Genomic DNA, 12641 nt, shown 5'->3' on the forward strand with positions numbered 1-12641 from the left:
GATATTACAAGCAAATGGAATCCAAAGGAAGGCAGGTGTAGCCATATTTATATCAGACAAATAGACTTCAAGCCAAAAAAGGGTAACAAGAGACAAAGAGGTCATTATATAATGATAAAGGGGTCAGTACATCAAGAAGATATAACAATCATATATATATATATATATATATATATATATATATATATTTATACCAAAATATAGTAAGCAAATAATTACAAATCTTAAAGGAGAAATAGATAACAAAACAGTAATTATAGGGGACTTCAATATCCCACTATCAGCAATGGAGAGATTGTCCAGACAGAAAGTCAACAAGGAAACATTGGGATTGAACCACACTTTATAAAAAATTGTCTTAATAGACATATATAGAATATTCCATCTAACAGCAGCAGAATACATTCTTCCCAAGTGCATAGGGAACATTCATCCAGGATAGATCATATGATAGGCCACAAAACAAATCTTAGCAAATTTACAAAGATTAAAATTATACCAAATCTCTTCTCTGACCACAATGGTATGAAACTAGAATCAATTACAATAAGAAAGTAAGAAGATCAGCAAATATGTGGAAAGTAAACAACACACTTGTAAACAGCATTTGGGTCAAAAAAGAAATCCAAAGGGAATAAAAAATTACCTTGAAACAAATGAAAATGGAAATATAACATATTAAATATAGTGGGATGCAGCAAAAGCAGTTCTGAGAAGAAAGTTTATAGCAATAAATGCATATATTAAGAAGTTAGGTCTCAAATAAACAACTTAACTTTACACATCAAGGAAATAGAAAAAGTAGAACAAATTAAAGCCAAAGTTAGTAGAAGGAAGAAAATAAGAAAGATCATAGTGAAAATAAAATATAGACATGAAAAACAACTGAAAGAATCAACAAAACTAAGAGCTGGTTCTTTGAAAAGATAAACAAAATTGACAAACCTTTAGTTAGACTAAGAAAAAAAAGAGTCAAATAAATAAAATTAGAAATGAGAGAGGAGACACAGTTGATACCACCAAAATACATAGAATTGTAAGAGACTACTGTAAACAATTTTATGACAGCAAATTACATAACTTAGAAGAAATGGATACATATCTAGAAATGCACAACCTACCAGGACTGAATTAGAAAGAAATAGAAAATCTGAAGAGATGAGTAATGAACAAAGAGATTGAATCAGTAATTTTAAAACACTCAACACAGAAAACTCCAGGACCAGATGGCTTTACTGGTGAAATCTACCAAACATTTAATGAAAATTTAACACTAATCCTCCTCAAACTCTTCCAAAATATCAAGGAGGAGGGAACACTTCTAAACTCATTCTATGAAGCCAGCATTACATTGATACCAATACCATATCAAAATACCAGAAAAAAGAAAACTGTAGACCAATATCCCTGATAAATATAGATGTAAAAATTCTCCATAAAATGTTAGCAAATCAAATTCAAGAACACATCAAAAGGATTCTGCACGTGACCAAGTAGGATTTATCCCTAGGATGCCAGAATGGTTCAACATATGTAAATCAGTAAATGTAATACATCACGTCAATAAAATGAAAGTTAAAAATCACATGATCATCTCAACAGATGCAGAAAAAGCACGTGACAAAATACAACATCTTTCATGATAAAAACCCTTAACATATTGCGTATATAAGGAACATACCCCAACATAATAAGGGTCATGTATAATGAACCCAACAATACCATTATACTCAATGGAGAAAAATTGAAAGTGTTTCCTCTAAAGTCAGGAACATGGCAAGGAAGCCCATTCTCACCACCCCTATTCAGCATAATACTGAAAGTCATAGCTAGAGCAATTAGGCAAGACAAAGAAATAAAAGGCATCCAGATTAGAAAGAAAGAAGTAAAATCATCAGTATTTGCTGATGATATGATCTTATACATACATTTTTTTAATTTACCCAAAGAGTCAGTCAAAAAAACTGCTGGAATTAATCATCAATCTAAAAAAAAGTGGCAGGATAAAAAATCAACATACAGAAATCAGTTCCATTCCTTTATACTAATGATGAAGCATCTAAAAAAGAAATAAAGAAACCTTCCCATTCACAATAGCATCAAAAAAATAAAATACTGAGGAGTAAACTTAACCAAGGAAGTGAAAGAGCTATACAATGAAAACTACAAGACTTTGCTGAAAGAAATTGAAGACAAAAACAAATGGAAAGGGCTTCCCTGGTGGCGCAGTGGTTGAGAGTCTGCCTGCCGATTCAGGGGACACGGGTTCGTGCCCCGGTCCGGGAAGATCCCACATGCCGCGGAGTGGCTGGGCCCGTGAGCCATGGCCACTGAGCCTGAGCGTCCGGAACCTGTGCTCCGCAACGGGAGAGGCCACAACAGTGAGAGGCCCGCGTACCGCAAAAAAAAAAATGGAAAGACATTCATGTTCATGGATGGAAAGAATTAACATTGTTAAAATGGCTATACTACTCAAAGCCACCTACAGACTCAACACCATTCCCATCAAAATACCAAAAACATTCTTTACATAAATAGAAGAAACAACCCTAAAATTTGTGTGGAACCACAGAAGACTCTAAATAGTCAAAACAATCCTGAGAAAAAAGAAAAAAGCTGAACATATCATGCCTCTGGATTTCAAACTATACTACAAAGTCATAGTAATAAAAAGTTTCGTACTGGCACAAAAATAGACATACTGACCAATGGAACAGAATAGAAAGCCCAGAATTAAATCCCAGTATATATGATCAATTAATATTTCACAAGTGAACCAAGAATATCCAGTGGAGACAGGATAGTCTCTTCAACAAATGGTGCTGGGAAAACTAGAGAAATGTTTGAAGAAAAATAAAATCAGACTCCTATCTTACACCACTCACAAAAATTAATTTGAAATGGATGAAAGACTTAAACATAAGACCTAATATCATAAAACTTCTAAAAGGAAAGGTAGGGAAGAAGCTCATCTATATTAATCTTGGCAATGATCTTTTTTTAACATGACACCAAAAGCCCAAACAACAAAAGCAAAAATTAATAAATGGGACTACATCAAACTGAAAAGCTTTTGCACACAAGAAAAAAAAAATCAAATGAAAAGACAACCTACAGAATGGGAGAAAAATCTTGTAAACCATATATCAAATAATGAGGTAATGTCCAAAATATATAAAGAACTCAGTTAACTTAATAACAACAAAAAAAGAAACAACCTGATTAAAATATGGGCAGAAGAACTAATAAACATTTTTGCAAAGAGAACATCCAAATGGCCAACATACACATGAAAAGATGCTCACATCACTAATCATCAAAACCACAATGAGATGCCACCTTGTACCTGTTAGGATGACTATCATCAAGAAGACAAGAGACAACAGGTGTTCGTGAGGATGCGGTGAAAAGGGAACCCTTGCATACACTGTTGGTATACTCTTGAGTCATTCCTCCCTCCCACCTTATTCCTGGAAGACTTTATTCCTGGCTTGCTCTCTCCACCCCACTACTTCTAATGTAATTCTTGGTGATCTTAATATCCACAAAAATAATCTTTCCAATACTTTTGCTTTTTGTTTTCTTCCTCACTTCCAAGGATCTGGATTTTCACCCTACCTTAGTTGCTGTTTCCCACAGTGACCAGTGTTATGACTGGTCATTATCAATAACAACACCACCTCCATAATTTAAATTCAAGTATTCTACTTTTCAATCGCAAACTCCTATCTTTCTAGTTCACTCCCTCCAAGACCTTAATTTCAACAAAGCTTCAACTCACTGGGACCCATAATCCATTGTCCCTCATCCAACACTTGTCCTCTATTTCTTACCTGGCTTAAATCCCATGGCACATCATTATATCACTCTCTGACATGTACCCTCAATCCACCTGCCTATTTATTTTCTCACTTGGAAAAAAAATCAATTCTATATGCATATGCTCTTTCTTTCTGTTAGCAAGGATGAGGCAGTCCCACTGCTCAGGCAGTAGATCCCCGCTCTTCTCACCCCAGCATTAAAATGTTTCCCTTCTCTCCTGGACCATTCCTACCACTATAAAAACACATTACCATTTCTCTCATGTTAAAAATAAACCCTCTCTTGACCCCACTACTCCTTTCAATGGCCACCTTTTACAGAAATCTCTAAAGACTCATCCATAATTCATTTCTTGTATCTCTAGCCCCTAACCCACTCCAGTCAGGCCTTTGTCCCAACACTCTCCTAAAACTGCTCTTATCAAGGTCACAAATACTCTGTACATTGCCAGACTTGTCATATCTCAACCCTCATCTTACATAACCTCTCAGCAGCACTGACTCAGTGGTCACTTGCTTTCTGAAGCTCTTTCTTCACTTGGTTTCCATAGCGTCATGACCCCCAGGGCTGTTTCCTACCTCACTGGCTGCTCCTTTTCCCTCTGAGTCCTCAACATTACAGTTCCCAAGATGCTACCCCAGGACTTCTTTTCTTCTCTTGCTACCTTCATTCCTTTGATGATCTTATTCCATCTCAAGGTTTAAAAAACATTTCTACCCTGATGATTCCCAAATTTATATCTCTAGCAGAACATCTCCCGGAAACACCATACTAGTATATCCAACTGCCTACTCGACATCTCCATTTGACTGTCCAATGGGCTTCTCGAAGTACCATGCCCAAAACCAAACTCCCAATTATCCTCCAAATCCACTCCTATCCTAATCATTTCCATTTTATTAACTGCAACCTCATCAAGCCTATATTTGTATGGGAGTGATTCTCCAGGATTTGTATATAATTGTTCAAAAAGGAGAACTAATTTGATGTCTATGTGGTCTTCAGGTCCCTTGGGATTGAAATATAAAATATTTAAGTTGGGGGTTTCCCTGGTGGCACAGTGGTTGAGAGTCCGCCTGCCGATGCAGGGGACATGGGTTTGTGCCCCGGTCCAGGAAGATCCCACATGCCGTGGAGTGCTTCAGAAAATGATGGCCAGTACCAAGGTGGAGTGTGGACATACTTTTGAGCATGTAATCTTACTCTTAAGTATGACCCAAAAGAAACGCTTGTACAGGTACATGTATAAGCAAACTCTTAGCAGTGTTCTTTTTAATAGCACCAAAGAAAAGAAAGAACGAAAGAAAGAAAAGAAACAATCCAAATGTCCATCAATAGTAAAATGAGTAAATAAGTTGTGGAATAATTTTACAAGGGACTGTTTGTTACACAGCCCTGAGAATAAATGGACTACAGCTACTATAGCTAAGTATCAATATACATGAATATCAAAAACACTATTTTGGGCAAAGAAAGCAAGTCATAGAAGAATACAAGCAGCATCTTTCCATTTACATGAAGCTCAAAATCAGGCAAACTAAACAATATATTGTTTATGCACTCATGAATGTTGTGTACAGCCTAAAGAAAACTGAGGATAGTTATAACCTCTGTGTGGGTGGAAGGAGAGAAATACAACTAGGGAGCATATAGGATGCTTCTGCTTGGATTTGATTTCTTAAACTGGGTAGAGAACACGTGGGTACATGTGTTATTATTCTTTAAACTGTTGAATCACTTGGCATATTATGTCTGAATATAAGATTAACATGAATGTTTAAATAATAATGACCATTTATTGAACACCTACTTTCTTCCACCCACTGTGAAATAAACTCCTCGACATAATAGATTGAATATTTACCACAACCTTGCATGGCAGGTATTTCCTCCCTGTTTTACAGATTAGTGAACAACACAAACTTGTCCTTATGGTTACTGAAAGCCCAGGGCAGGATTTGAACCAGTCTGACCCTGAAGTCTTCTGACCCTGAAGTCTTCTGATATCCCCTTTCTCATAACGTTCGTTATTATTGTCCTGGGAACACTTCCAAGCACTTTACATGCAACCTTCACAAGCACCCGGTTTTGAAGATGAGGGCATCAGGCACACAGAGACAATATGATTTATCCAAGATGACACAACTGGCAAGTACTGAAGTTGCCTCCCTTTACACTCTAGTGCCTTCCAACTCTAACCTCCTCAATCTCTCTGTAATCCATTTCCCATCCTCTCCTTTCCTTCTGACTAGTGCTCTTCACTCAGGATAATCTCATCACCTCTTAGAACCTTAGACCGCAAACTACCTTCTGCTTTCAGTTTCACTCACTGTTATTACCCCAATCAGTATATCCTCTGCACTACTCCTACTATGGCTTTCTAAAATGAAATTCTAGCTAGTCCCAGCAACAAGATGGACTGACCTAATGCAGAAACCTCACACTATAAATGCAAAGAAATACTGGATAATATATGAGAAAAGCAAATTTAATATGCACCCTGGATTGAAGAATGATGCTGAAAATAAAGAGTCCTGTTCCCCTTTCTCACTATAGGCAGGAAAAATCGCAGAAAAGTGTTTTTCCCCAGACAAAATAATAATAAAATAACTTTATTCCAAAGATGGATTGGTCCCAGAAGAATACTTCCCATCCTGGTGATTAGGAGTCTCCAAACATAATGGCCAGCTACCTGCCACCATAGGTAAATTTTATTGGTCTATAAGCTCCAAAGATTTGTCAGTAAGAATCCAGTCAAGAAAATATACTCCATGTAGCACAGACAGAAAATTTAATACAAGGAGCTAGTTTCAAAGTTGTAAAAGTTAAAAAGGAAAGCGGGAATGGTGAGGAAACACCCAAATTAGTAAAAGGAAGCCACTACCATGTGTAGGTCTGAAGGAATAATGGGAGAAGGGGTGTTCCCTGAGGCTTGGTGCCAAGGCCACCAGTCGGAGCAATGTCCGGGAGCCTAAACCAGAAGGGAAATGCAGCACTGTGGCAAACTTTACCTGGAGCTGAAAGAGAAAAGAAGAAACAGTCTAGGTTCTTCCCTCGTCCAGCCAGCGCCTCCCTAAGGCTGAAACCAGTCACTAAGAGTCTGGAAATCTAGTTTGCAGAGTCAGCCACTAGGATGAATCTTAGAGCAAACAGGTAAATGATTGGCCCAAAGAACTCTAATGATATTTTTATGCCTTATCCTTAAATATGAGCTAAAAAAAAAAAAATGACCCAGCAGGAAAGATAATGCAAAGAATGGGAAAACAAATGTTCTTAAAATGAGAAACAGAAAACAATTCTCTTCTCAAAAAGACTTGAGTTGTTATCACATCCAGGGAACAATAAGATGATGTTATTAAAAAATCAAAACAAAAAAGCTTAAAATTTTTAAATCATTGCTGAAATTTAAAAATTTAAATTTGGAAGATTAAACTCTCCCAGGAAATAGAACTACAGGACAAGGAATTTGACTAACTAGAGTTCTGGAAAAGAAAAAGAAAGAAAACAGGGAAAACAGAGGAAAGAACATTTTCAGAAATAATTTCCTAGAACTGAAAGACACAGGTCTTCAGATTTAAAAGGTCTAGTAAGTGCCCAGCACAAGAGATAAATCACACCTAGGCAATTCTTTGTGAAATTTATCAAGGTAAAGGAAAGCCCCTAAAAGCTTTCATAATATCAACAATAATAGTAATAATTACAACTATAATAATAAAAGTAACCAACAAAAAATGAGAATCACACTGAAAATGTATCAAAAGCAGTGTATTATCAGAGGCAATATCTTCAAAGATCTGAGGGAAAAATATTTAAGTTATTTAGAACCTAGTTTTTTATATGCAAGTTAAACTATCAATCAAATATAAGACTAAAGATATTTTAACCTCATACATTTTATTTAGGAAGTTATTTGGTGATATACTACAGTAAAATAAGAGAACAAAGCAAGAAAGTGGAAGAGAATCAAGAGAAGAAAGATCCCAGGGTGACAGCTGTACATCAGGTTAAGAAAATGATCAGTCTGAATTGGAATGGGAGGACAGGCTTTAGAGGGAGGTGGGAGGGATGCAGAAAAGGGGAAATGCCATACATTCAATATTCCTTGAGAGATGGTGACAAGGCAGGCCATGTTAAGGAAAATAGAAATAAAAACATCAACACACAAAATACATACAACTGGTCAAAAAAGGAATGTAATCGTGGTATAATACTTGGCCAGAAAATTAGCAATATTTACTTGTTATAGTAATATAAACCCCAGCTATTAATTTCTAACTTTTAGAATCTACCTGTATACAAAGCAAAAAATGCAAAAAGGACATAGCATCAAGTCTGAAAATGTAAAATTTAAAGCTGAGATGACAAGAGATGAGAGGTGATGGAGAGGGGCCAACTGAAGAGAAAAGCAAGTCCACAAAATCCTCATCCTCATGGCGGGGAGTTGAAAAGATACCTTCTACACTTGTTAGAACAAGAAATAGAGGTGTGAATATATTACTTAAAGATACAAAGGTAGTCAGAGCAATTAAAAATAGTGGTTTAGCTATGTTAGGAAGATGGAAAAGAAAAAGTGGCAGGTATGTGAGCTAAAGTATCACCTATCATAACAGAATATCGAGTATATCTAAATAGATGAATCTAGAAATAATTTCTATGATTTTGAGATTAATTATCAGAAGAAACAGCTAAAATAAAAGAGTATGCTTCTAGAGAGTGGGACTGCCAAGTTGAAAGGACAGAAAAGGTCGATGTTATTTATAAGCCTCTGGAACACTTGAAAGTCTTGCTTCTTATTAGTTTGATAAAATGTACATGTGCGAGAGTTGCAAAGGTTTAAGCTACAGAATACCCAGGTATGAATTTTACTCCATAGACTAGGATGCAAGAAATTCACATTTTCTCCTCTAATAAAAGTTAATCTGTTCCAAGATCCCATCCTACAGGTGGTCAGGAATTCAACCTCAGTGGTTTGCAAAGACCCTCCCCCCAGGCCCGATGTTGCACAGGCCCTAAGGGCACACGAAGCCTTCAGCAGTCACAGTCTCCCTGGCGCTAGGTCCATCCAGCTGGCTGTCAGTAAGTTCATCATCTAACCCCTCAGCCCTCTAGAGGCAGAAAGCAGTAACCCTGTGCACTTCTACCTCATAGAGTGCAAGCCTTTGTTTTTTAAAAAATGAAACAGAATACATTTAATAGAAAATATAAGAATGCACAGTGAAAGGATAAGTACCGTTACCTAACCCTTTCCTTTCTCGTGTGTGTTCATGGACTCCTGTGTGTGTGTTTTTTATTGAGCCTGAACAATGCTCCTTACTGACTTCTTTTTCTAAATATCTTGTCTCGTTACAGAGCATTCAGATAATGGCCTAGTTTACAAGCGTAGTTTTGCGACTGCTGGTTCCAACAAAGGCTTAATCTAGTTCAGGTCACATCAACATTAAGACCTATAATATCAACAGATAAAACATAGATGAGAGAAAGAACCCAAGCCTCCTAGGTACCCTAACTGTGCTGAAACTAATCAGGACAATCCAGGTCAGGTAAAGGCAACACGTGCAGAAGGCCAAAAAAAGAAATATTTAGCGAGAGATGAGTTTTCAGGATTCATTACTTTTGTTTTTAGTACAATTTTTAATAATGGCAAATTTAAAGACAATAATGAATCGTGAACCATTGAAAAATATGAATCAATGAGTCCAAGTAAAGCAAGTAGATAGAAAATTGAATAAGGCAGGACTCTTGCTCAGAGTAGAATTCTAAGGGCCCGGAGTAGGGGAGTGTCCACTTCTATTAAAGGAGAAGGACTTGAGGATCTCTTGTGCTTTTCAACCTCTACCATTTTTCCGTCTAACTTTATGTGCTTTTAAGGTTATCTGTAAAATCTTTTAAATGAAACATGTTATTACTGAACAACAATGGAATGGGGAAAGACCAATATGTAATGAATATTGAAAATAGTCGACACGTATTTCTTTAAACATATAGCATATAAATACACACATATTATTTACATATATATATATAGACACACACACATATATAACTGTAATCGTTAAGTAGATGACTGACCTGGGTTGTAATTCATTCTAGTGAGTTATTGAGCCTGAGGACAGTTGCAGAAACCCCCCGATTTGTAGCCAACTGTCATAAGTAGGGGTCGTCTGGGGACCCCACTTGCAGTTGGCGTCTGAAGTGGGGCAGTCACATGGGACTGAGGCCTTTACCAGGTGGGATCTGAGGCTACTCGAGACAGTGTTAGGATTGAGTTCAACTGCTGGACACTCAGTTGGTCAGAGAACTGGAGAATTGGGGTGGAAAAATGACACATACTTGGTGTTAAAAGAAAACCATTACAGATCCAGGGAGTGCCCCTGAACTGAAGGCCAGCTTTGGTGGGGTGGGGACACTTTCAGATAAACTAGAGTCTCCTCTGTATATGCCAGATCACAGAAAAGCAACACTAAGAGACACCTGAGAAATCGCCTCTAATTTCTTCACAGAGACTGAACAGGTAGTGAGCCGTGCACTATTTTTAGATGTCTTGAGGTAACTATTTTGCTTCCTAAAACGACTAATCATGCGTTTTCTATTGCCTACAGTGGATGTAATTCTTTCTACCCCAGGCTGATTAGGGAAGTGGTCAGAATAAACTGCTACCAATAGGATTTTCTGCACCCTCTTTATACAGCCACACTTGGGAGGTTACACATGTTCTTCTCGCTTCTTAAGAAGGCATACCTGAGCTTCCCTGGTGGCGCAGTGGTTGAGAGTCCGCCTGCCGATGCAGGGGACATGGGTTCGTGACCCAGTCCAGGAAGATCCCACATGCGGCAGAGCGGCTGGGCCCGTGAGCCATGGCCGCTGAGCCTGTGCGTCCGGAGCCTGTGCTCCGCAACGCGGAGAGGCCACAACAGTGAGAGGCCCGCGTACCGCAAAAAAAAAAAAAAAAAAAAAAAAAAAAAAGGCATATCTAGTTACCTTCCTGCTACCACCGAAACAGAGCAGGACTCTGTGAGGCCTTCTCAGGTACAAAAGCCCCCGCTGTGTCTCCTGTTTCTTGTTTGTGGAAAAAAAGGCTTTAGTCTTCTAGGCCTTCCCTAAGTTCCAAAGAGGAGACTCTAGCAGTTACCAATTAGGAAAGTGAGGGAATGTAGAAACAAAGGAAAAGCAATCCAGCAAGAAAAGTAATGGTAGCTTAAACACTAGTTCATCAATAAGACAGAGTCCTAGTTCTTCCTCAAGGGATAAACGTTAACAACCTGATGCATATCTTTGAGTTGCTCTGCAGAAACTAAGACCCCCGCCTGGGTGGAGGACGGTGACTACATGCTGAGCACAAGCACGTAGATCCCAGGCAGGCTGGAACCAGAAGGTTGATGATTAAGATTCCTGTCACCTCACCACAAACCAATCAGAAGAAAGTCCACAAGCTGATCACACACCCTGCAACTCTCACCCCTAATGTTGCCTTTGAAAGCCCTTCCCTGAAAGCCATCTTTAGGTTTGGAAACTGATATGAGAAATTTTAACAGGACTGTGGACAAGCTGCAGGGACAAGGGACAATGCCATATGAAGATAATCAGAGCTCCACCTGTGCCAGGGAACCCTGCTGCTGAGGTGAAAGGGTCAGGGAAAAATAAGATCTAACACGAAAATACCTATGTTCCAGGCTCTGGGCCAGCTTCATTCACACATACTTTCTGACCTAAGGTAATTCAGCAACACTGAAAACTGAGCATTAATATCTCTATTTTGAAGATGAGGAGACCGTAATTCACATGGGTTAAGGAAGCTTAACCTAAGGCCACATAAACAAAGAATGTCGCCCACCATTCCACCTCTAGAAATGGTGGGATGAAGGATTAAGCTGCAATCCACTGCAGTTGCCCACCGACAGTGCACCTTGGGGGGAATTCAGGTTAGAAAAACCAGGAAGCACTCGGTGCTTTGGCTATATGGCCCCCAGATAGTTACGATGCATGTGTAAGGAAGAATTTCAATAACCCCAGATTCCTGCAACTTCCTATACATACATAGGAAAAAAAAAACAAAACAGCACTAAAATCATTAACTTGAGATGTCTGTTCTCTGTGATTAGTAGTGATCTTTTTTATGCTTGACTACATGTATTTCCCAGCCAAAAACATTGAAATATATGCTGGCTTCTCCCCTACCTCTTAGATCAGTTCCTCAGAGCTACCTGAGAGCCTGCCTCCTGGGCTAGTGCTCAGTGAGGCCCAAATAAAACTTAACTCACAGCTGTCACATCGTGCGTTTTCTCCATCCACAGCCACACGTCACATAACACGCTACCCGTTTGTGCAACTGCTGCTTTTCCCTGAGAGAAAAATCAGCTGGCTTTGTTACTGCCTCGGTTCCTGTGACAAACGTCCTGACATATTTTCACTTGGTCCTGTCCTCTTGAGCTTCCCAAAATACATGGCAGAAACAAAAGTCTGTTTCACGTCTGCACAATCTTAGCTTCCAAAGCCATCTTACATCCATGAGAGTAACACTCTACTACAGGGAGGGCAGGGCCTTTTACTCCCATTACACCTGAGAGAATAATGCCAGAAGGGTTGCTGGTTTTTCTGCTCCTCCAATCTAGGTTGTAGGGGGTGGGGGAGGGGTGTTATTACTTTTGTCTTGTTTTTTAACAAGGCCTCGAAGACATTCAAGAAAAGGCAGTGCTACCCTAGCTAGTTTCAGAATCATTTTTTCCAAGTGTAAACGCTTTCTTTCAAGGTGTGAGTCCTGAGCCACCTAAACAGGTGGCCCCTGGAACATCATGTGCAGCCCTTAACGCAGGGAAAGGGCC

This window comes from Lipotes vexillifer, unplaced genomic scaffold, assembly GCF_000442215.2.
Source record: "Lipotes vexillifer unplaced genomic scaffold, Lipotes_vexillifer_v1.1 scaffold759, whole genome shotgun sequence".
In the NCBI taxonomy this organism is placed as follows: domain Eukaryota; kingdom Metazoa; phylum Chordata; class Mammalia; order Artiodactyla; family Lipotidae; genus Lipotes; species Lipotes vexillifer.